The sequence below is a fragment of the Acromyrmex echinatior genome, chromosome 8 (genome assembly GCF_024713525.1).
Source record: "Acromyrmex echinatior isolate Ae372 chromosome 8, ASM2471352v2, whole genome shotgun sequence".
In the NCBI taxonomy this organism is placed as follows: Eukaryota; Metazoa; Arthropoda; class Insecta; order Hymenoptera; family Formicidae; genus Acromyrmex; species Acromyrmex echinatior.
In genome coordinates, this window is record NC_141859.1 from 10,975,873 (window position 1) to 11,003,149 (window position 27,277).

The following is a 27,277-nucleotide window of genomic DNA, read 5'->3' on the forward strand; positions in this document are numbered from 1 at the left end:
GTGCGATACGCTCCTCGATGGATAGCGCGATATCGATATAATAACGGCGGATTGTTTTAGGTGGAGCTTAAGTCTCGGTGCGAAGTTCCGATAAATGAAAAGTTCGATGCGATGGGCTCTAAAGCGAGCGACGGGACACGGTGTTATTAATACCCGATACAACACGCCATGCACGTGCAGCGAATCTGCGGAAGTTTAGCAATCTGCATATCGCGGGTTCCCGTTACGTTACCGGTATGATAACAGTAAACAGTCTGATCTATGACATACCATGCATAATATCACGCGATCTCATGCGCCATGGAGTTCCGGACTCGACGGCCAGAAAATTAGTCCCTTTGCGAATGAAGCGCGATAAGTTCGGCCACGGCGTTACGTATTTAACAACGTACACAACACGTATATACACGTGCGTATATATGCGCGGGAGAAACACGAAAACGTATATATTCGTGACATCGAATGAATGTTGGCAATAAACTGTTTGCAGTAAGTTCCAAACTAGTTCACGAGTGACTGTAAAGCTTTCGTTACGTTAAATAACTACATTTCCATTAATTAAGCAGCTAATACTTTCGACGGACGCTCTCTTACTAGGTTTTTATCGGCTGAGAGTGAGAAATTACGCGTTTTCGCATTACGTAAAAACTCGTTCGCGACGCGAAATTACCCAATGACGCTTTCGGAAGCGGCGTGTAAATCCTTTTTATTTATTTTTTTTTTTCTACCGCCTATGTCGAAAGCTCTTCCGGATGGGCAATTCCGCCTTTAAGGCGACTTGTCTCGTAGCTTTAATGTACCGTCGCCTTCCTGTCCTCGCGCCGCAAAGTCGTAAACTTTTGTCCAAACCCTTGTACCGCCACAGATGCCGTCGGCGGCGGCCACCGTCTTGTCGTTAGAAAAGACGGGCGGCAAATAACGGCGATATAAGCTTTCGCTACTACAGGGAGGTTTTATGGCAGTCTCGATGCCGCGGACGGCAACAGGGAACACATGTGTAAACTATTGTCGCAGTTACGTGCCGCTGCGGGGGAAGAAGAAACTCGACTTGGCTCGACTTGGCTAAGAAAGAGAGAAACACTGACCCTTTGATCCTCTAACTTTCATGTGACGACTGCGAGATAGACGTGACTCCCTGGGGGATCGGTATGTATATACTTATCGAGGTATGATGTACAGATACTGCCGCAAATATATGCGCGTATATCTCTGTCTCTTTCAATATGTAAGCGTCTTTGAAATTGTCCCGCCATATTCGCGTTCTCTGTGTGTTTGCAGACGATACTTTCTTTCTCTCATATCGACATATCGATTTATTTTTAGCCTGGAGTTATATCGTTACATTATATGCGATATCGCAGCGATTCGATTGCAACGTTCACTCGCAAAAATTGCATCGTGACGTAATTTTCGATGAATACTGCATAGTAGACGAGTTGCCAGTTACGGAATAATGTTTATCGTAAATTCATTTTCTCGTAATTAATTCGTTATTATCCGTAATATAGATGGCTTCTCATCACTGCTGCGTTTACTGGCTTATTCACAAATTGTGAACAAAATTATATGTGTTTTACCTTCGTTACTTTATATTTTAACCGCGTCGATTAATTGATGGAAGCGTTATTTAATATTACTGTTTTTTTGTGTAGAAGAATTGTGATACATTCTAATTTCGTATTACACGCACTGTACAATATTAATAACATATACAATATATACAGTGAAAATATTTTGTATTGTAAACCGGTCTTTGTTGAAATTTTTGTGTTAAATTTTTATTATAATAGTTAATATATAACTAACTATTAACTGAATATTAATTTAACTGATTTAATATGATGTGATTATTTTATTTGCATATTTTGATATTCAATATTTCTTGTCAAAATAATGAATAAGTGAACAAATGACATAAAGATAATGTACATTAAAACGCAAATTCTAAAATAAAAAATGGATAAAATATGTGTTAATTTGACATACAAATGTTAATTTTATTTAAAAAAATATTCTTCCATAATTTATTTAAAAATATGTTAGTGTTATATTTTTTGTATTCATTTTTTACATATTAGTATTTATGTTGACTTTCTAACATATTCATTTTGCACTGAGAAAAATGATTGGATCAAATAGTAATTCTAGAAAATGGAAAAATACAAATCAGAATTTTCTAGTTAAATCTATCAGAATTCTACATAGTTGAGATAACTAGAATTCTGATTCGTTCATTTTCAACTAGAAATTTTTTTCAATGTTGTAACACTAAAAAAAATTAACACAAAAATTTGAGTGGACTATTCGGGATACATAAAATATAATAAATTTAACACAAATTTTCCGACTGTGTACAACATACTTATACTATTTGTATTTTTTTCTCAATCTTTGTATTTATATTTTTCCCATCATTCAGATTTGTTTGCGTGCTGCTTTTACAAATTAGACGACAATATTATTGTTCTCTTCATCAGCGTTTCATTGAAGCAACACTGGCGGCGAACGCGTGGCTTCTCTCGGGTTATTTATTCCATCTCGGTTCGCTGTTCCTCAGACACGATAATACTGCACTTGAATCTCGAAGAAACACGCTGAGGTAGTCCCATTATGATTACGCGTTCGTAGGTTACAGCTATGAAAATGTAGAAGCAACGTGATTGCTCGCCGCGCATTACGTCGAGCTTCACCACGTCTCCTTTGTGAGCGTCTCCTCGTTGTGGAGACGACAGCTCTTACTCGATACGCTTCCTTCCCTTGGGAACAACGATTGTAGCACCGAATACGAATCAAACTGAATCTCTACCGTCCTCCTGTTTTCTCTCATTGTCTTCCCTCTGCGCGATGGCGATTCCTTTCGTGACGCCGCTGATAAATATTTGCACATGCAATTGATACCCTTGTGCTCATGCACAGTAGCGATAATATAATGGAAGAGACTTCTATATTTTGCCTCGATATCTGTCAGAAGTGTGGCGAAAAGGAAATTGAAGAGATGGGCTTGCGAATGGAATCTTCAGATGAAAGAGAGTTTGTTTCTCTTTTGATACGTACATTCGCCATCGCCAATAATAACACGACTACGTAAATGAGATGCAACAGGAGAGCGAAGATACTGTCGATATCTGACCTCGTTTCCTTAAAGTGTCGCTGTCGATAGTTTCGGAACGCGGAACATTGAATAAAGCCGTCATTTGAAAAGAAGAAACAGAGAAAAACACAGACTTTATAAACACCTTGGATAATGTATTCCTTATATAAGAGAAGAGAATTGTACGTTGTATATAAGAAGATAATTTACATAATATCCATATAAACTGAGGTTATCGTAGGTTGTTTACACCCAACTCTCTGTTATGGAATGTATTATCTTTCAATACTCGTCATGCTTGCACTACCTCCTATTACTTTTCATCGTATTCTCATCAGCACGAGTAGCGATCCTTCTTCGGTTGAATGGACCATAAAACGGATAATCCTAAAGAGCCTCTACTGTTCTCTCTGGGTCTCTGGGTCAATCATCGGGTATGAAATTTATTATTTACACCGGCAAAGATAACCGGGCACAGTCTTCCGATATAAACAGGTTAAGTAATGTGCCTGGGGCGTTACAGCTCAAGCACAACTGAATTATTTATCAGCGTACTAGAATAGAAGTTGGCGAAAGATTTAGCCTGCTAAAATTTATGAAACTTTCCTATAATAGCTAGTTCTAAAGCTGCCTCACGCGGGGCTATCCACGTTGCGTTAAATGTCAAGAGATTACAGAGCAAATCCGGCGTCGCTGGGTAATTTATGAATATACTATACTTCCAGCGATATTAAGTGCGGATCACTTGTTCCAAAATATTAAGAATTTATATGAAATACATATGCAGGCGTGTACGCATTAGGGATGTGTGGAGAAGAATAATTTTCTTTATGCATACGTTTATGAAGTTGAATATTTCGGAAATAGACTTTTTATCGAATTAATTGATATCTAGGAATCCAGATCCGATATGTTACGATATGAAAACTAAAAGTTTCGATATAAATATCGAATATCAAAAGGGGTAATGATATGATGTTTCAAAATGTCGCTTATATCGGAATATCCCTAGTACATATTTAATTTGAAAATTTGAACTCACGCTACTCTTTCGAAAAATAGAAATATTCATTCCAAAAATATACCCCTACCTAAAATATAAATTATTTTAAATATTACAAATCCCTTGATTGTAAACTTCATGAAATGTAATTGAAAAATCCATCATAAAACTAGATTAAAATGAAATTACATAAAGCATTAAATAATTCACGCAATCACATAGATTTATTCACGTTTACATCTGACCATCATCCATAGTCATAAACGGATCTAAGTAATTAAAATGTGAATATCAATCGTGAATAAACGGATTCGATTTAGCCGCGGTGATTGCTGTCAAGATCAGAGAACTTCTCGCATGCCTGAATGATCACCCACTACTCTTGAGAGAGAGAGAGAGAGAGAGAGAGAGAGAGATCAAAGGTCCGGTTAATTATTATACAATTACCATTAATAACCAGTTTAGAAGGATCGCGCAAGCGATTCGCGTAACAACGTCGATAATCGCATGATTTATTCAGATAGTATGAAACATGATTATCGGGAGAAATCGTCGCGTTTATTCAGGTTACAAGGTAAGGAGAGACACGCCGGTCCGGGATGAGGAAGTGGACGGAACGTGAAAACCAGTCCTACGCGGAATTCCAAATACAGCGGGGTTGTAGAATCGGAGAGAAAATGATCGAGAGCGACGGTAGACGCACGGCGTACACGATCCTGGCCCACGCATACACCTCACTTTATCGATTCATTCACTATTCCCTCTTGTTCGTTTCGCGCCGCGTCCTGGCGAGTCAATGCGAGCCTCTGCGTAGTGATAATTTATTCAATGCGTGTGAAGAAAACCGCACCCCGTTCGCATCGGATTATTAATCGAGATAAGCATTACTGACAGCCACGAGCATCACCTCGCAATGTTTAACCACTTTGTGTTCATTGCGTATGGGATTACTTTGTGCCTGCAGAATATTAAAAAACACTTGACAAAAAGAATAATTGAATAAACGAAAATTTATTCCGTTGATATTAAAATCGTTGTTTGCAAATGCAGAGTGCAATCTCGCGCGTTTGGGCACAATTTAGTCGCAATGTGCTTTGATCACAATGTGGTTGTTCCACAGTGCGGAAAATATCGTTTGCAATTACGCGTGATTCAACGCAGAAACGTTTTAATGCAGCTTATTTAAATCACGCCTCGATGCAATGTTTAACGCGACGTAAAGAAACAGTTATAATGATCAGGATCAAAATCCCTTTGCGTGCAAGTTGTTGTTTTAATGCGATCCATCGTGTCGGGATTTCGTAGCGCTGACTCCCTTCGGAGGGGAAGCTGCGAGATGACGCGATATGCAAATTCCAACGGGGAGACTCCACGGTATAAAGTTCTGATTATGTTGGCAAAGCTTGAAGACCGATTATTGCAAAGTACCTTGGAAATATGAGAGATATTGTGTGTATATATATATATATATATATATATATATATATATATATATATATATATATATATATACACACACACATATCTCAGCTATCACATTCATCTATATGCTATAATATATAAAGTCATAAAATAATAGATTGTAAAAAAAACTCGGTGAAAAAAGTGAATATTGAAAAAACTTTCTTTTTACTTTATTATCACCCACGGAGTGGTTATGATAATAAGTAAAAAGAAAATTCTTTTATTTTATTTATTTCAAAATTTAGTTAGATACAAATCTGAAGATAATTTTGTTAGATCAATAAAATAATTATGTAAGATATTTAATCTATAATTTTCATACCTGTAGTTGAAAGTTAGGTATGATAAAGCTAACAAAAAAATTGACATTTTAACAACCAATTTATAATCTTCCATAAATATTTTAATAATTCAGTCAAATTATTTTCTGTGTGTATAAGCTTTTTTTAGATACTTCAGCAAAACCATGGGAGTATTTGTATAGATTGAGTTTGTCTTATTTTTGAATTATATTATACACAATTTCTTGATCGCTGTTTCTACGTTTATAGTTTAAGCAAAAACCATTTTATAACCATGAGTTACACATCAAACAAAATTATTTCGCGAAAATGTTTCCAACATTGTCTTTTCTCTACGTTTATTCAGTTTAGTTCTTATTTCCGATACTAGCCAGTGCAAAATGATGGAATATCTCTCGAACGACATGTATAAATCACCGAAAATCCAGATTGCCGTGGAAACGACACGCATGCCCGCAAATCGTTACTGCTTCGGTATCTTTAGTCCCTATGGAGGCACTACTCATTAGTGTAAAAGGTGGCCGTTGAGCTTCCAGTTAACTAAGAGACAACTCGACAATCTCGACGTTGCTGGCACAGCCATTAACTGTCGTCGGGAGGAGAGCATCAACGTGGTTCTAATTAATTTTAACACTTTCGTGGCACAATAAAAGTCTATGTCAGGTAATTAGAATTCTACTTTGGAAACGTTAAGAGACGAGAAAAGGTTATCAAATGCATCTCTATTATTTTCCTGCATATAATAGCTGAGGAAGGGGGAGGGGAGAAGGGGATTTAAACTAGCCATCATTCTTACACAATTCTTACACTTTCGAAAAAATTCTCGCCTTTAACTCTTCCGATCTTTTCCTCGAGGCTGGTCAGGTCGTAGAACGTGCCAGCAGACATAGAGAATCTTCTATACGTATAAACGAGGCGCGGAGGGACGGTTGTTATTATGCGGAAGTAATTGATTATCCACGATGCACGATGCGTGCGAAATCGATCTCAAAGCGAGGCTCTTTCGTACATAAATTACATCGATAGGCGCCGCTATTGCATAAGGGATATTGAAAAAGACTCAATATTTTTTTTTCTTTTGCGAAACATCGTTTATCGGACATCGTGACAGTGTTTCCATCCTCTCTACTATGAGTACTTCTCGAGATATTTAATCAATCGATTCTCATATATGCGATAATATATAGAATCGTATGAACTATATATCATTATACTTGTCTGACACTTTACGAGTTTGACAACCAGTATTATGGGACAGGACAGCACTAGATTATCTAGCAATGGTATAAGAGTGATTTATTAGTATTTTGTAATAACCTACGATATACATGTCCGCACCTTCCCTTGCAGAAATGCTATTAATGTGCGAAATTAATATGACAAGAATTATTGATGAAATCTGTTTTGATATCGAAATAATGTTCCTGTGTATGTCACAATTAACAGGATTAAATAATGATATTAATATCAAAAGTATGCTTTTTGTTAACTGAAACGAAGTATTTTTAAGGTAACTGACCAATCTAGAATTATGTAAAAGTGTAAATTTCACGATAAAATTTATACCGATACATGATAAAATCAGTCATCGAGAAGCAAACGCCGCTCAATTGAAAACGAATTTATAAACAAAGGTATAGATTATATTTTTCATCGAGTTTGGCGCGGTCAGACGACAAATGCATGCAAATACGTTCGTTGTATAATTGCTACGAAATACTACTGAAATGCTGCATTTCAATCAAATTGATTTCGCAAACATAAAGCGAAGTTTGTGCTTTTATTGCGCGTTATTTTGATTCTTCCACATTTTACTTCCACATTTTCGGAATAAATGTATCGGGAAAAAAATCATCACAGAAAAATCGTAACGCGATGATTTGTTTTGTTTCAACGTTACTTGAGAATTTGTTATAAATCATCGCGAGGATTTCGATAATTGTTCCCACGGTGCGAAGCACGTTGCAAGTGGAATTAGGTCGACTAATATGTATTTAGAACTTTGAGAAATTCCGCAAATTTAGTTACAGGATAAGCACCTCGCTTACAGTCGAGTTGTTGTTCGATCGCCTTACTATCGCATTACAAGCAGCGATCGAGTAATAAAACAAATTTTCTCTAACATAATAAAAGTTGTATCTTTCACATTTCTTGCGTACATTAATTAATGTAACAAAATCTCGAAGGAAAACAAATGGTAAAATTGATCGGGTTGGTAACACCAGGAAGAAAATGCAGCATACAAAACTTTTCACAATATTTTTCGTAATAAAGAGCAATATGCGGATGTTGACAAGCTCTTTCCGAAAAAAACATATAAATATATTTTATCAGATATTATGAGAAAAAAGTCGTAAGCTTAGAAATAAATGAATAAATGAATAAAACGGAAATATACATGAAGATCCCTGTTTCGAGGCTACCAATTTAATTTAAAGGTTGAACGTATAGGTAAAGAACGAAACTGCGGTTTCTTGCTTGCGATTCGATGCAACGAGTACACAACCGGCCACAAACCGGTAAGTGCTTTCAGCAATCTGTATCCTAACCGTGGATTTCCATACAATATGGTAGCTCGACGTCTAGCAAAGCTATCGGTAAATAACAACGACGACCACGACGTCGGCAACGACGACAACGACGGACGTTTGCTCTAATTCCGTGCGCGACGTTACGCTGCATATAATAAACGCGCGGCACGCATCACACTTTATCGGCTCTCGTATATGGGTTACGTCAGCATCCACCATCGTGGTATTGTCGACACGATTCCCTGATACAACCGTCCGTCCCAGCGTGTAACAGTTACTATTGAATTGCGTCTTCTATGCGAAGTCAAACGCGAATTGCGAATTTAGAAGAGAATAGTTTGAGAATTCTACAAAACTTATTTCTGATCAATACGAATAATTTATAATATCAACATAATATTAATTGCGAAAATCTTTTCTTTATTTTCCATGACTGTCTTTAACCCTAGAACACACGTGGGTCTCTTCCAGACTCAATTGCAATTTCGTTTGCTTCGTACAAGAAAAGAAGAAAAGAAAAGGGAGAATTTTATTTTATATACAACTTTTTGGCATTACAATCTATGAATATTGCTAAATTTTAGAATTAAAATAAAAAAAAAAGAGTCTAAAAATATTAATCCGAACCGAAGTTATAGCTTATTACAGTTACAGTGGGATTTCAAAACTCATGGTGTGTGTTTTTAGAATTTTTCGGAAAGTGTGTGTTCTAGGATTAATCCTCTTACTTCTGACTGAGTCCACAATGCAATTTTCGATTACTGTGTTATTTTCTGCATCTCCTGGTTGATCATATTAAATAAATGTTATTATTAACATAGAGAGGAGCATTCTGTTATATTTACTTAAATAAAATTCACTGCGACATCAATGTTCCCATAAATATTCATTTGCAGATTCAGCGGATTTGCGATATTCAAATATCAAATGTCGCGAGTTCTTTCGACAAATTATGCAACACTGATCTGCACACATTGGCATAATAAAAATAGCGCTCTGTCGGAAATGACGACTATGCAAATAATGTTATCATTGTATCTTTTTACCGACTTCATCCATAATTGATTGAGGGACGCACGAATTTTGTGCATAAACAATAACTAGGACGCAAGGTGTTTTCGCGCAACAGCAAGAAGCGTTCAACTAGAGACTACGGCATTCGTCATTTCTGCATTCTCTACACCACAATTTGAATTGTTGATTGAAGCATTAAGTTATGCGTGAATTACTCAGGGATAGCGAAGCTTCATCGTCCGCAGTCGACGAGATTCAAATTTCAAGTTTTGTATTTCCAGTGAAACAGCGTGATCAACGAATGATAGACATTTCTCTTTTCATTGTTTAGTGCATTATTTTTTGTAAATTAATTATTTGCAAATTTACTTACGATTACTCATTGATCAGGATACGTCAAGCTTTGTATATCATATCATCAATCGCTTACCTGAAACAAAAAATATATAGTTAATACTTTTAAATAATTTCTCTTGCTTAATATTTCTTGTTATTCTTTGCGTCGTTTTTAATGATATCACACTAACACAGTAATAAAATATGTTAATCGGGCAATTATTTGATAAAATGCGGTTAAACATGAAAGAAAACCGACGGATGTGAAAGCGTGACGGGCTTGAGAATGGACTTGTCACTCTTTGTAGTCCATGTGTATCTCTTTGACTTGGAACATCGGCATCGAGGACTTCCCGCCGCTCGGCCGTCATCTCTTCCCGTCGAAACGGATCGATCGAGAAGATGAAGAAGTCGACATTTCGCGGAAAACGCGTTCGAGCGGTCGACCTGTCGTCTCGCTTCGCCTCCTCGTCGTTTCTCTATCCCCCCCTTCTCCTCGAATGTGCCAAATAAATACAACGAGAGATCTCGCGGACCGGTTCAACCGGACGCGACAGTGCATTGAATGGGCCATTCACTAACTTTGACGTTTCCACCCACGTAAGTTTCCAGACATTTTACGAGGTCGTGGACCGCGCTGCCATACGCGGGCCCCAACTTAACGCTCCTTCGTTTGTTTCAGGCTACGACGGCCAGTCGTCGTCGCGGATTTAGCTTCTAAGTGGAATCGAGATTCGGTGTTGGAGGGCTTTCCGAAAGTCGCTCCGAGCTATTTGTAATACGTTCGAGCGGGTAACTCTACTCCTCGTGGGAGAACTTCCGAAGGAACTCGTGCGAAGTGCCTTATACGATACGTCGAAGATTTCCACGATTTATCGTCCCACTGCCTTGAATTAGCATACCAAAAATATCCGGGTGGATTTGTTGAAACTTGATGTAGAAATGGCATTCCCCAGTGAATTGGCGTAACATTAATTATGCGGTAACTGATTGAAGATTAATAAGTAAATTTTTAATGTAGAGTTAATGTGTTGGATCTATTTTTAATAAACATACGTTTGATAGTGGAGTAATATTCACAAGGGAATCTCGTGAAATTGCCGAATTCTGACTTTAACGAAACTTTGTATATAGTACATATAGGTTGTGTAAATTCTCTACTCTAAATCTTTCAGAGTGAATCTCACTCTAAAGAGTGAAAATTGAATCATTCCTTTTCGAGGCTGACTCAATTTTTGAGATTTCACTTCAAAGAATCTAGAGAGAATAAATGAATGAGAAAATATCAGTTGTGCAGTCAATAATAAATAGTTCCAAGGTGTCAAATCATATATCTCTTATATGTAAAGCAGTTTTCAGTTTTTTTCGTTATATGTAAAAAATTATTCAATATATAAAAATATATTGTTATATACAAATTTTATAATAAATTATCTTTATTAACCTACGCATCAATAATAATTTAAAAAAATAATTTTAAAAATTTCGAACAAATTTCGAAGAAAATTATTTCTTCACATATTGAAGATTTCCATTGATTTATTGTTTCTGCACTGTTTTTTCATTATAAAAATTAAAATCCGATTCCATTAAAGTTAAGAGCGTTTAATTATACTTTTCCAATTTCAGTCGTCATACTGAAATGAAATGTACGTTGGAAAATATTCTGACACGACAATGAAAAGATGACGGGATATAGGCATCGGGGACGTTGCGCAGCGACTTTAAAAGTTGTAATAAATTCCGGCGAGCGGTGCGCTTGACATGAATTGTCGTATGGTACACAGCCGGCCAAAGAAGTAAGCGGTGGAGGAGAGAGTCCATGGAAGCTGCGCGTGTCGAGTCAGACAGCAGAAACGAAAGTGGAGCGAAGGATAGGGTGGATTCTCCGAAACAGGTTGCTGGAGATTTAGAGAGAGAGGAAGAGCGAAGTGGCCGCGGAGAGGACCCGCCTCGCCTTCGCGGTCGGATCCCCTGATGCTCGGACGGGGCTGCAACGCCAGACTTCTGGTTGCATGCGTCAAGTGCATACTTCAAGTCGCCTCAGGGCTATACAGGGTCTATCCACTATCCAGACCCGGCTGTCTCACTCGTTCGTTCCCGCCTACCTTCGCTCTCTCACCGCTCGCCATCATTCCTCGTTCATCTTTCTCTCTTTCTCTATCTCTCCCCCAACTGAAGAGTTAGGGTAGCTTAATTCTCGGATACGGACTATAGGCGTGTACTCCCCTTCACCGGCAGAGAGGCCGTAGCAATTTCGCTGGTGAAATTAAGGAAATTTTCTGTAACGAGCCCCGAAACGGCGGAACATCTTTTACAACCGGCTGGCTGGCTGGCTGTCCGCGAATTACGATGGAGAACGCCGCCGCCATGGCGCGCATATTTCCTGGCGCACGCGAGAAAACTCGCCTTCCGGCGACGTTGAGTGACTCTACCTTGTGGCTTCTATCTCGTCGCCGTTATAACGCATAAATTGGAATAGTTAGCGGTAAGGATGTTGACTGACGCTCGCCCGATGGAATATTCTGACGGAACGCGAAGAATAACAATTACGTAGGTCTATTAACGTCAACATGATGAAAAACTTTAACTTGGACTTTGAATCCAAGTCTTTGCGTGAGTTTGTACCGAAGACATATCCATCATAAGCAAGTCCGATGTCCAAGTCCGACAATCGACGTGCAATTTATAGAATTGTAAAATATACAATTTGCAAATTTGCATGTGAATATTATTGAGCACCAAGATTCGCTTTGACCGAAAATAGGATTCTTTTGATTATTTGAAAGGCATCTCTGTTGACTTAAAATATATCGCGTTTAACTTATCCACCACGTATATGGATTTTTCGCCCGTTCGATGATCTACGCGAAGCGATTTCCGTACGACACGTTCTTAGCTCGCGACCAGCTTGAATTTCAAATATTATTTACCGAACTGTGTACATCTTTATCGCATGACAGTTTCCCTAGATCGTAAAGTTGTCCGAGCAAGGGTTATATTAGTTATATGACCGGATATCCGATACGATGCAATAACATTATGTCGCTCGTGACGCGCTGGAAAGTGCCGCTTTCCCATCAAGAAATATCGAATTTCACAGGTTTATACGGAGCGCTTCGCTTCGTGGTCGGAATGAGGTTCGCGATCGTCGTATCCCGGTATACTTATCACTATAACTGCGTAATTACGCTGGACGCACGATATAAACTATCTCTAAATTGCATCTGGGACACGAGGTAGAGGAGAGAGAGAGAGAGAGAGAGAGAGAAAGAAGTAAGGAGGGAGAGAGGGGAGAGAGGAAAGGAGAGAGGAAAATAGAAATAGATAAAATTTACCACACTATGAGATAAAAGGAGCAATGACATAATTCAATTCCTTAAGTTAAAAATATTCTGTTAAAAAAATTTTAACTTCTCTGTGTGTCAAAACCCATTTATGTGACTAGTTTCAAAATAAATATACATTTATGTTATATATATTGTATTAGTATTATGCACTTGGTAAAATAATAAATTGGAGTCAAATTTAATATTTTTACATTTTTAAAAATTGTTTAACTTTATTGTTTTATTTTAATGAATTAAATTAACGACATCTTGAGTAGTAAGAGCAGTGGTAACCTGAACATTAAAAGCAACTCAAATTGTGGGTGTAATTTAATTGACATTATGAATTTAAAATAGAGTACACTTTTACAATTACACTGCAATGTTGAATATAACTGAAAAATCACTCTCTCTGTACTTTAATTCAGATTCTATTGTAATTTCTTATAACGTGATCAAATCAAAGATATCCATTGACATAAACATTGACAGATTATAATGTAAAGGAAAAGAGTAACGAGCAATAGTAATCAATTAATCTCTCTCGAAAGCTATTAATCGCTGCGACGTGCGAAAGCAGCATTTTTCTCAAGATAATGAAATCCATCGCTTTCGATTAATTACTCTTTCTTTCGTGTTCAGAGCCGGAGACGGGGGAGCCTGTAAGAATCTCGCTAACAAATAGGAGACAACTTCATCGTCGCGCTGTTAAGGACGAGTGGACGCTAATGAGTGTGGGCCGGCAACGGATCCCTCGGAATAGTATCGGACGAGGTCGCTTGGTCGCAACCGGTGATTAGTCGTTAACGCTTATCATTAACCTCAAGGGTTAATTTCTGCATTAATTACTCTGTGTCGTCCGTTAGAAACTATCTTGGCTGCTGTCGCGCGTGGACGAAACACCACAGGTGTCCGAAGTGTTCGATGCAGCGAACCGAATGAACTGCGAGCTGTTCGACCGTGAAAATCAACCGGAATAAAATGGGAAACATGTATCTACTGATATACTGTTGTACTCAATTTTCAAAATAAATTGTTCGTTTCAAATCGCTGTACCTACATATTAGGACAAATCATTTTGTACTTATGTTAATACTGATCTTTGTGTGTTGTGTGTACCGTTTTTTCTGAGTGGAATTTTTAACATACCTGAATTTAAATTGACTAATGTTACTTAAATATTTTGTGTTACATTGATGCCTATTATTATTTTTTAATATTAAAATAATTTATGAATAAGTGAACAAATAATATAAAAATAATATAGTTTTAAAACCAATTTTAAGCTAAAATAATAAAAGATGAGTATACATGTTAATTTAATATAAATGTTAATTTTACTGAAGAAAATATATTTCCACATATTTTGTATCAAACATTTACCTTCATTATATTAATTTCTACATAAAATTTTTGTTACATTCTAATATTTATCTTGTATTAAATTAATATAAAAATGTGGACCGTTTGAAACATACCTGAAGAAACATTTTCTTGATGTATATAATTTAAGTTTAGGAAATTCATTAACAAATGAAAAAAGATAATTTTAAAAGCAGCAAGTACGAAAATCCTAAATCAAATGAAATTAAATTAATACTTTAAAGAGAAAAAATGGCTTTTCATAATAATAAATTATATCTGAACCCATCTCGATGATAATAAATTACCTATGGAGAAAGAGAGAAAATTACATCAATATAAATATTTTATAACGCGTAAACGTGTAATGGAGTGCTATTATAATATATCGAATTCCTCAAATTATATAATTTTTAACGAGCATATTTAGCCTGTTTATTATTTCCGAATTGTGAACCGCATACGCTCTAGTAATCCCTCTTCCCATTGTACCTTAAGGGTCCTCTCCATTGATGAAAATGTTCAATCTAAAGCCACTTGCTTGTAGATTCACCAGTGCGTATCGGCGTTACACAACTCCTGTTAAATACGGGGTGGCGCTTCGATAGTTAATAACAACAGTGATGTAATTACTGCTCTTTAGACACGGATCAATATAATCATTAACGTGGGCAGGTAATACTTGTATCCGTGTTGATTAGCGCAAAAGGGTAAGGACTTCGTCGCGCATGAGATAGGATTATTAATGAGACTATCGATAAACGCCGCTTAATTGCTATTGGTTTTGTCCGCGCGTGCGATGTAGAATCATCGTTCGATCGTACATCAGATGTTTGTACGTCAGGTGACGGTGATAAACGCGCTGCTGCTAAGACGATGTCTTGCGACAAATTTTACAACATTCGTGTAATGTCTTTGAAATAATGCATGCTCATTAGATTAATTTAACGTAACGTTCATTAGCTCATTATGCGACATTATTCGATCATTAATCATTGAAGCTTCCGGCAAGCTTTTCGCGCCAAAAAAGTTCCTACACTTAGAAATGTTTGTAAATTTACAATACCTATCCTTACAATAAAAAATTTACAAACGTAATTTTTAATGTAACGTTTTCCGTGATTTCACAATATTTGTAAATTTACAATAGAAATTTGCTGTGAATTTTCAAAACTGGCGCACCATGCACATGTGCATTAGAGATTTGTGTACATTTTACCACAAAATGTTATTGTAATTTCGCAACATAGCTGTTTAAATTTCCAACACTTTTGGTAGTTTACAGCAGAAATTTTTTTGTTTCAGTGTACGACACAACTGCGTACCCAGAAACATTACCTCGTGATTGAATGTGTTAAGATATTTCCCCCGAACAAAAGAATAGGTTTCGGAGAAAAACTTGGCAGTTTCGTAACAGCTTAACGCTTACTCTAATAACGGAGAATTTATCGCTGTTACACCCTATATTTATATAGAAGAAACACAGATATTAAAGAAAGAATGTGGAACGTTAGGTGTAAGAAGGCGACTGATTAGACAGTAAAAGCGACGGCGCCTCCGTGTGTCCGTGCGTTTCGTATAAATCTCGCTAGGCGGGAAATTTATGGCGTGCCCTTCCGACTACCTAAGTAATACATTTTCTACGTGTCCGCAGATACGACGCTCGATTAACAAACCGCGCGTTAGGATCCGCCCATACCGGGCGAGTTACGATATTAACAGCGGCGAAATACGATTCATTTACACCCACTACACATGCCTCCGTCGCGTATGAAACGTTCGAGATCGAACGAGTGGGATAGTCGCTCGATGAGCGCACAATACCGGTAGCCACCACATGCCGACATTATCTCGACTCCCGTTGAAATATTGTGCGCGAGGAGGATAAGTCACGATACGAAATCTAATTTGCATCGAGAGACTTAGCCTCCGCAATCGGCGTGATCGACGATCCACATTGTCTGCCGTTAATTTCCAATGTGGGTACGCATTGGAATTGAATTTTGAGTAATCCATATTTATTTCTATCAGAGTAAAGATTAACTTTAATCCTCCTAATGGTGGGCCTATTGGACTCACTGAACCTCTTTGTAAAAAAATGTCAAACAATTTTCTTAATATCTGCAAATGTCAAATAATTTTCTTAATATCTGCAAATTTAGATTATTCTTAATTAAAATATATTTAGTTTTCGATTTTTTTTATGTTTTTTGATTCTTTGAAATTAATTAGTGCATTTTAATTAACATAAATTAAATGAGCCTTACAGACCCAGCGTCAGTGACTGCGTTATAGATTTTGGTATAAACATCGAAAAGTTAATTTCGATTTAACTTATTTTTTATCGGTATTCGAAGCCGACGTCATCGGATAGATATATCAGCTTCTATTCAAATCATCCTATTTGTCATAAAAAAGGTGTAGTGTATGATATAATGGACAGAATTCTTTTACTTTCCCAATCTGCAATATCACCAAAAAAATTTCGGAAATACCATAAGCATTCTTTTAGATAATGGTTATCCACTTTCTTTTATTTTTTCCGCAATAAAACAAAGGCTTAAATTCTATTACCATCTCTAACACTAAGTTGCTTAATAAAAATCAAAAATATTTCATTATATACCGTTTGTAAAATCTACAGCTCTATACCCACTGCTCTTGGCATACATCTTAAGACAGCACTCAACCACACTCTAAAGAATTTTATACACAAGGATAAGGATCGATTAGATTATTTTTCAAAACAGAGTGTAGTTTATAAAATTGAATGTTTGGATTGTGAAGCTAGTTATGTTGGTCAGAACAAAAAGGAGATTACAAACTAAAATAAATGAACATCGATCTGATATTAACAAGACAACAGGATCTTCATAAGTAATTTCTGACCATCGTACTAGTTTCAATCATGAATTCAAATGGGAAGAGATCGAAATTTTAGACAAGTCTTACTACAAAAAAATAATTATTTTTGAAATGGTCCACATTAAAAAGCAAAAGTGATTTGAATAGACAGACAGATACTGATCCGCTGCCTGACATATATCTATAATATATTAAGACCCGTTATAATGTATTAATGTATTAAGACTCGGTTGATATCGCTGAATTTTATAATTACATGATACTCAATTTTTTTCAATTTTTTGGACGAATGTTAATCAGCAAGTATTTACTGTAACTTTTAATAATTGATGTTCAATTTCTGTAATGTAAAATATAGTCGTATAATGACACAATAATTTTTTGGTATCATTAATTATAATATAATGTTAATAGTGGTGGTAATAATTATGTTAATATAGTTGTAAAAGGAACATGAAGCATGTATACATCAATTTTATATTGATTTCTCACTGTATCAATCTATTGTAAATTTGAGAAAAAGTTCACGATATAATAGATCTTATACGATTATTATGTGACTTTTGGAATGGACTAACATCAAGTTCTGATGTAAAGCTGTTTGAATCCAGACCATATCTTGCCAACATGCGAGTACAACATGCACTTTTTATATTTTAATTTTTGAACATCTTGCGTAGTTACCGGTAACATTTTCAAATTTATTTTTTAACATTGATGGCCCGATAGAGGTCGAAACGTCTGTACGAATATTTAGATTGTTTATAATAATATTGTTACTCACATAATATCCAGAGTGGTTCCCTATTTTACATTGTTTAATTTATTTAATTATTATTTATTGAATTCTCTTTTACGAGTTGTAAGAATTAGAAAAAGATAATGAGTAAATTAAATCGAAATTGAAGTTAATTTTCAGTAATAGAAACAGTTATCAAGGTGAATTTACACGAGGTTAACGCATTGGCATATTCAAGAGGGATGAAATGTAGAAATACTATGAAAAACCTACAGGGTTATACCCGAAGCTATGTCAACGCGACTTCGATAGATTTGACCTGAGTCCGAAAAAAGAAATCCCTCGACACCATACTGGTATCTGAGTTTCCACGTCGTTTGACGTTTCTCCAGCAGATATAGAAGAGGGTATCAAAGGCGGGTAGCTCAAAGGACAAAAGTCCCACGGTACCGGGATGGGGTTGCTTGGAAAGAGAGAGGTCCGAGACGATCGAGATATCGCGTCAGAGAAAGGAAGGAGAGAAGAGGAGGGTGTTCCTTTGTGGAAGACGTGCCGTCTCGGTATAAATTAAAAGTTCTTACATCGCGAAAAAGATCGTTAATCTGTCGTGTCACTATCCGCCGTGTAACTCCCGCGGTTTATTTTCACGGTCTCTCGCGGGGCACTAAGTCACAGGAACTTAAGCTTTACATTTCCGTCGCGAGACGCCTTCTCCAATCCCCTCTTATACGCGCTATCCCCTTTTTCGCTATCGGCCGTCATAAGTTTCGCGGTTTCCCTTCACTTCACCCTACCTAGCTACGGGGGCTCCTTAATGCACTTCGAGCGGAAAGTATATTAGGCGAATGTAAAACTCTGCCAGTGACGTTTACGACGAACGGCGGGCTTTTATGTAGTCAGAAGAAACTGGCTAGTCCATCGCTGACACATCCTGGCACAAACATTGATTTTTTTTAATCGCAAAGAAAAGCGGTTGTGTACAAATGGTGGCGTATTATAAGTTGCTTAAGCTGGGAAATTGCTTTTTATTCAAGATAATTAACTCTGTACTCTGTTAAAACTTCTTGGGTGATATTACATTATGTAAATTTCTGCTTATCTGCACGTTGAGCTTGTTGGCAAAGGAAAGGGATGCATCAAAGTATACGCAAACGATTTTGGAGCAAATGAAGCGGAACCGAGAAAAGAACAGCTTGTAAGAGTAGAAGATGGATAGGATGGTGGATAGGTAATTAGCAATTCTTTGAGCAAGCAGCGGTCGAACGAACTTCATGGAGCGGATCATCTATTCAGATGGGTGGGGCAAGCCGTATTTGCTTACGATATACAAGCAGGTGTAATTAATCTCTCTTTCATGCTTGGTTCTATCCAAGCGAAAAGAAAAGGCTAAGAGGCTCTTAAATCCACGTAGCTCGTGCGCCCAGGTTCTTAAGATGAATAGCAGCGTGATACGTCTCTTATATCTTCTGTGTTCTATTCTACGTAATATTTCTCATATTTTTGCACGCTCATACGATAATCGCCGATGAATTATTTGCGCGTATCCTAAACCGGCAGCAATAAAATACCTTGCGTAGAAATCTTTCAAGGAAAATGTAACGGTTGTTGCGCGTCAGCGGTAGCCGAGTGCGAAATATATTTCAAGGTGGTAGAAACTTGAATCCTGTCAAGAAAAACCAGAAGAAGCGAGAGACCAACGAAATGCGAAATATGTGTAAAAATATTGAAGTCGGAATATCACGAGAGAGTGGTGCTTGAAGAAAACAGTTTGGGTAGACGGATATCGATAGCGTTGCTAAGTCGCGCAGGATCAGCCAGGATTGATCCGTGGCCGACACAAGCTGCTCCATCCGAACTCCTTCCTCTTCCATGGGGTCACGCCCGCAGCAACGTACGAGATGTGGCTTGCATCGTACGATGTTGAGCCCGAGAACATGCATCATGCAAAGCTTTCCAAGCGAGGCTAAACTTCCCAGGGAAGTTAGTTGATATTGTCGTGCTAGGGCTCTCAACTCCGTTCTAATAGTAACAATTTTTCAATAACCTTCTGCAAGAAAATATACCGTCACAGCTCTTAAAATTCTCCATAAAATGTTGTACGATAACGTAATTAATTGCTTCGTAATCTTCTGAATAATTCTCCTATTTCTGCGATTTTATATGAAAAACAAGTTTATCAACGTATCACGTAAATGTTTTAGATTGTCTTCCGTTAGAATAAATTGCTTCGAACATTGTATATTATTCGTCATTGCAAATGTGAGTAATAAACTTCGATAAGCGCATTAACCATTACCTCGTTTCGCAGCATTCCGTAATTGTCTGATGAGGGCAATTACGTGGAATTGCCCAACGTGCTTGGAATTATTGAATGAAGAAATTTTAACGAGACTTATTGTTACATTATAAACTACCATATTAGCACAATTTAAACAAATGTAAGTATAATGGTAATTATACGTAATTTTGATGTACAAAGACCTAATAAAATAAACTTACTCAACAAGCTTTTCTGATGAGTAGCTATATTGCTCCGTAACATATAGGATATTTTTATTTAATTTTGATAAAATTTTTTAAACTTAATAAACTTACAATTTAGGTAAATATTTCAGAAGCTACTTCAATCATTCTAATATTGACACATGTTATTAATAATCTACGTCTTATTATACCGGAACAAAATAAGCAGAATAAATTCTAATTAACATTTCATATATTGCTCATTTGTTGTTAAAAAGTTCAAAATTTGTTGCTCTGTCAGTTTCCTTAAAAAATGTTCCGCTAAAGGAAGATTAAGTTAGTGGAGCAATATATATATATATATATATATATATATATATATATAAACGAAATTGTACTCAACATATAAGTAGGAATTTATTACTACAAAATAAATATAAATAATAACGAAAAATCTCTCAGCGTGCAGGTGGTCCAAGAATAAAAGTACCAATATATTACTGATATATTGCCAATATGTATTATATCGATATATTTTATTGAAGTCTACGAAATCAGAAGTAGCAAGTAGATATATTATGACATTCATTAACTTTGAAGAGTGTAGTGTAAAAATTACAACATTCCATTTAAAAGTGGAAAATATACAAGTAGATAAATATAATCTCAATATGCTGTTTTAATTCAGATTTGTAAGCAACTAATATTTGATAAATAACAAAACAGCTATATTTATTGTTTACTGTTGTTTTATTTTAATTATTAGATTAATGTAAATGATCAATTAGCAAAATTATGTAACTCATTATATATCGATGATGGTTATTATTATGTAACCTATTATGTAACAATATATATCAATGATTGTTATCTATCACCACTTTCGACGTTTATATAATAAAATAGGACATATATACGGGTAATAGAAGAGAGTTATATTTAGCAATAATCATATAAAATAAATGTAATAGGCTACATCTTGTTTTATGGACATTAGTGGCGTTTGAAAAAATCAGGTACGGATATTAATTTTTGATTAATTTATGTAGTAATTTACGTGATAACGTAATTATCCAATTTTATTATAAATTTTTATATTTTCATAAAAGAAGTAAATTTATTGTAGAAGTTCTCTTTTTCCAATCTTTTAGACGAATGTTCCGAATCATGACTTTGATGTGTCGAAAACTTCCCTTTATCAAATTTATTTTATGTATTTAATTCTTACCCGCCCACGTTATTTTTTGTTCTTCCGATATCGTGAGATCATTCCCAATGTATGCTTCTATTAAAGGATTACATCGTAAGGATAGTTTTCAACTGTATATATAATTTCAATTAGTTTCAACTATCTAACATACGATTAAAAAGCAAAATGGCATTAATTAGTAAAATTATGTAATTTTAGTACATACACTTTACTGGCATACACAATACGTAAAATTTTGTTCGGAGTGATTCCACGAAAAGGAGTAAGGCTTAATAATGATATTTTTATTACTATAATGAATCTATTTATATAGATTTGTTAAAGCTAATGTTCCCTATTTAAACTGTTTGATGCAATCAGAATAGAGTTTCTATCTGGAAGCTTATTATTTCACGGTAAACCGCGAGAAACTTTACTTGAAACCCGATCGTTAATCCATCGTGCAGAAACAGCTACGTGGATGAATTTATAAATATAGGCGTTTACACTTTCATTCCGCACACGACACGCGAGGTATCACGGCCTTTGATCGTAACTCGCTATACTTAATCGGATGATCTCTCTCGAGCCCGCGTGCTTGCATTACAAGTTGCACGCAAGCGAGCTACCAGAGGTCTTTGCCTTTGAAACGTGATAAGATTAAGCTCCCGATCTATTCATTGGCTGCCACAAAAATGTCATCTGCTCTGTGAAGATTAAAAACGCGCGTTAATTATAATTCTATAAAAATAACAGTCGTCATTTCTTCTTCTCTCTCTCTCTTTCTCTCTCTCTCTCTCTCACATTTATCTAGTATTTTTAGAGAAGCGACACTTTTGCGAGATACGACGTAACAAGAAGCCGTCAGGGTAAGAAATCGATTGTAGAAACAGCATTGCGCGTCCCGGTCGCATTATGTTTGATTTATCTTTCCACGTGAGAAGACTACACCTACAATGTTGCGACCGATTCCAAGCAATAAAAATCAATAATTTCTTCTGCTCTCTTACGGAAGTCTGCTGAGGATTTATCGACTAAGCTTTATGTGGAAATGAAACTCAAGATATCTGGCCTCGATATACTCCCGCGATGAAAACCACTCGTATCGGTCGCCGTTGAAAGAATTCGATAACGATTGAATAAAACCCGATCGTATCAATTTTGCAAGACCTCTGTTAGCGTTGATCATAAAACCCGAATGGTCCACTTTAACGTACAGTATTTCATAAATAGTGCAGTGCGACGTTCTGCATAGTCGATTCTCGTTTTATGCCTATAAATAAAACTGGTAATCGGATGTAAACAAAAATAATTTGCTTCCCTTCGCGAGCTGCTTGAACTATACGGCTCACGGAAACAATGGAGACGCGAGACGACGAATTCAAACTAAATGGAATTACAAATTTATTGTTATACAGTTAAGCGTATACAGTCAAGCTATTAACCCGATGTGCAACGAGTTAAGAGAAACTATTATCAAATAAGATCAGTGAGATAATACACAGAAGTAATGTTAATTAAAGCCACCGAAATCTCTGGGGCATACAATTCCGAAGCACCGTGCGTCTCAACTTTCGTTAATATCTAGCTGTTAAACTTTCAGACCACCTACTCAAGCGCGCCGCTTTCTCGTACAAGCATCTTTCTCGTACAAAATTCCACTATTGAGCAGAATCGTTCAAGATAACCAACGTAACGCAGTACGTCGGTAAGCTACTTAGATAGTTCACGTAACCGAACGAAAGAGCTATGTTTTAATGAAAACTGACGAAATGACACCTTGCCTTTGTATCTTAAAAGACATGAATAATTCACGACGAAGGTATGTGGTATCTTTGCATTTTAACTCACAGTCGTCTTTTGTGCGCCCATTGAGAAGAGACGATTATTACTTTTTGTCACTCTACAGTACCATTCTCGAAGCGAATATCGATATTTCGCATTTTTACCTATTCCACGAGCTTTACAAAACTGTAAGCGTCGCCGTGCGTTACACAATGGAGCAGATATCTATTGCAAACATCTATTGCTTTATTCGAAGACGAAAAGAAACGTTATATTTCAGACGCAAGTCGAAGCACAAATGGATCGTCCCGTGGAAATGCATTTCGATTCCTTCGAGAGTTTTAAACTTTCTCGTCGTTAAACGAGAAAATATTCTAGTTAAAAGGAACAACGAAAGAATTGACGGGAAGTAAGATACAAAGGACGAAAAGAAGAAACGAAGAGATAGTATATAGGGTCCACAATGGAATGTAAGGGGTCAGGGGTTCTGGACTAAATTACGCGACACTTAAATACCACTGACCGAGCTACACGAGATTCGCATTCCGTAGTACTGCATTGTGCGCAAACATTACTCGTATATAAAAGAGTCTCTCTCGATAGTTCTATCGGTACTTATATGTAGCCATATAAAGAACCATAGATATTTTATACGAAATATATCAGTGAATAAATTAATATAATAAATAAACTTTTGTAAATTGTAAAATAACATAATTTTTTTTTTGAATAAAGAGATAAGATATTTATGGATAATCAAATTGTTCGTCTGTTAAGCAAAAGTATTATTTTTCAAACAGTTAAATGTAATTAAATGTATGTACATGTTTCACATTCATCAAAACAGATTTAAACTTTGTGCACAGTATATCACTCATTACATAACATTGTACTTTAAATTAATTTTATATCGTTATACGCATCAGACAGCTCGGATTATTTTCACGCTTGGAGCTACAGCGCAAGTGGATTTTAAAGAATTCTCATAAAATTTGTGAGGAACGCAGTAATTTGAAAATGTGGAATATTATAAAACAGCAGTTCATATTATATACGAAATTCCATCCTTTAACGTATATGTATTATCAAAAATTGAATAACGGCAGCAAAATTCAATATGTCTTTTAAATTGAATTCATTATAATGAGCACTTTACGTCACAGTAATGTAATTGCGTGTCACGAATCGATACCAGATACAGACAGAATTTGTAGATGAAGGTTTATTGGATGAAATTGAGTTGTAAAGCGTAACTGCGTTCAAAAGTGCGACCATCCAGTCACGAAAATCGAGATAGCGGTGCGTTTCCATCATAGCGACCATTTATTTAGCAGGATTTACATAAACTGACGGTGGTTCGCAACTGGAGGGTTTTAATTAACATGATGACGCCTTTAATTTCTCTGCACGTGCTCTGCTCATGCTGCGCTACTGCTTTGGATCGGACGGTTGCGTAATTCGCCTGCATTATTCACGAGTACGAGCGGAGCAACATCATTGATAAATTTTCCCTAAACCGCCTCAATTTCCTGCATAAATATGGTGAAAAACATCCAATTAATTTTGTGAAAATAATTGTTGATAACGTTACCGTTATATTATCGATTATCGATGCCGATTACTACGATTAAAACGCTAAAAGGACATTTAATATGAAAAACGTAAGAATCCTAAGAGAGTTAGGAGAGTTGATTCTTGCGTTTTTCATATTTAAATTTGTAACGCTGAATATCGTAGCATCAAAGATTAATGGTTACTACGTGAAGCGAGAAATTGCCGTGATTCACATGTGATATTGACAGAGTAGTTACGAATATACCGGGATAACAGATGGAAACGAGTCGATTGTTTCGCGATGGGCTAGTATGAAAGTTTCCCGTTGTTCGTAACATCGCAGCGTAGCTAAACACGGAGTTGTCTCGATCGAATCCAGTACAATGGAGTAACGTTTGGGGAACATTCGCGGATATGTGGGGATATTTATCTGCGCGTGTCACTTTAAACGAGCGGAGGAATATAACGTACGTGCGCGCGTACAAGAAAGCACCAGCCGGTCATGTGCCGTTTTATCTGTACCCGACAAATGATAAAGATTCTCCGGCGCTACTTTCACGGGAACGACGAGCACTCTGCACACTCCGTTTTTAACGGCCGACAACGTCCGTTTCGCGGCTCCGAAGAGCTATGTCACGATGCCGGGACTGACACGAAAAACGGGCCATTCTGTTACATTCTATCTGCGAGAAACGAAAGAAGCTCCCTGTAGTTTCAGTGGTCAGCCGAATGGTGGAGAACCATTTCGACGCCGCCGCCAATGGTTTCTCGCGGCAGTTCACCGCCTGCTATTCTTCTCCCACGTCTCTTGCGGAAGCCTCGTTGCCGTTACACACTCGCGATGGGATTACATTCTAAGCGAGACGCAGCATCCACGCGAGAGCGCATCTTCGGATCGCGTTACTCGCTTGTATATCTTGCGCTCGCCACAGGGGATTTACTCGACCGGAATCTCTTCTACTTGAAAGTATTTTCATTAATATGGCGAATCTTCCATAGATATTTATGAAAATTACAATATTTTCGCGCGCGGAAAAACTTGGATAAATAAACAATGCAAATTTAACAATAAACGTAAGCATAAATGTAGAAAGTTGTTAAAATTCATATAAAATTTTATATGCATACAATATACATTACATACACACACCTATACTTTAATTTTGCTGAAGTGCATTGCGCAGGAATATGGCAACAGACATTTCACACACGCATACAAAAGTTCTATCCCATGTATATTTATATTGACGCATTTTATTGAAATACATATCAGTTAACAGGCCAACAATTTATTCCATCCCAAATGCAGCGAGCGCGGCTCGAACAGGCAAAATAATATTCTGGTACGGTATTAACGGAAAAACAAGTTGCGCAAACACAGATGAATGCGCCAACCATTCTTCAAATTGCACACGAGAGCTTTTCCAAGCAGTGACGACTCCATTTTTCTGGGATGCATCTCACCGCGATAAAAATGTCAACCGACGCGACGGCCGGATTCATTACGCGCTCGGTTTCGTATAGGACCTAATGCGAGCTAGGCCACTCTTTTTCGTAGCGAAAGCAATCTGCCGCCTACCACTCTGCCGCCTACCCTTTCACTAATTACCAAAGTCTCTCGGCGTACCGAGCTAAACTGCAAATTGCAATTTCGCTTTGACATTCGCGCCGTGACAGCGTGACGGTACTTACTATCTCTGATCCGGTGTTACATACGACCGGCGAGTATCCCGCGAGGATTCATTACATGGCTGGCTTGCCAGGACAAACAAGGCATTACACGATGATGACGGCAGCCCGACCTCTTTAACCCGGGAATAGCCAACCCTACCGCCAACCCGCCTACACCCTCACAACCGGCCAGCAACCCCTTCACTCTCTACGGACGGATGTTATCCCGAGAGGCAAAAGATACTGTTATATACTCAGTCGGAGCGAGATGCAAAAGGAAGAACCTAAACTGATCCTGAGCAACTAAGTATCTCTCACTGGACCGGTCCATCATCGCTTCGCCAATATTAGTCGACAAGGGTGGGATTACTTTGCGATGACATCTGTTTAAGAATGTGACAAGATAGTTGGATATTCATCATAGAAAATAGAATATTCATCATACTTAAGTATTCATCATAGAAAGTGGTATAATCAGAGATTAGCAAGACTAATCTTTGAAATTAACTTCATTGACTATTGAAATTTGATATTGCGTTTGCGCGTTTAAGAGGGAACACCACTGTGTTCGAAAAATCG

At 36.9% G+C, this 27,277-nt stretch overlaps 1 protein-coding gene and 1 long non-coding RNA gene across 7 annotated transcripts in view; one reads left to right on the forward strand and one right to left on the reverse strand.

Moving 5' to 3' along the window:
- Window positions 1–27,277, reverse strand: part of kug (FAT atypical cadherin kugelei) — a 407,027-nt gene that overhangs the window by 162,468 nt on the left and 217,282 nt on the right. The window lies entirely within an intron of this gene.
- Window positions 11,118–14,195, forward strand: LOC147908754 (uncharacterized). Its single transcript, XR_015545958.1, has 2 exons — window positions 11,118–13,862; window positions 13,937–14,195. It is a non-coding gene; the product is annotated as an uncharacterized LOC147908754 (long non-coding RNA).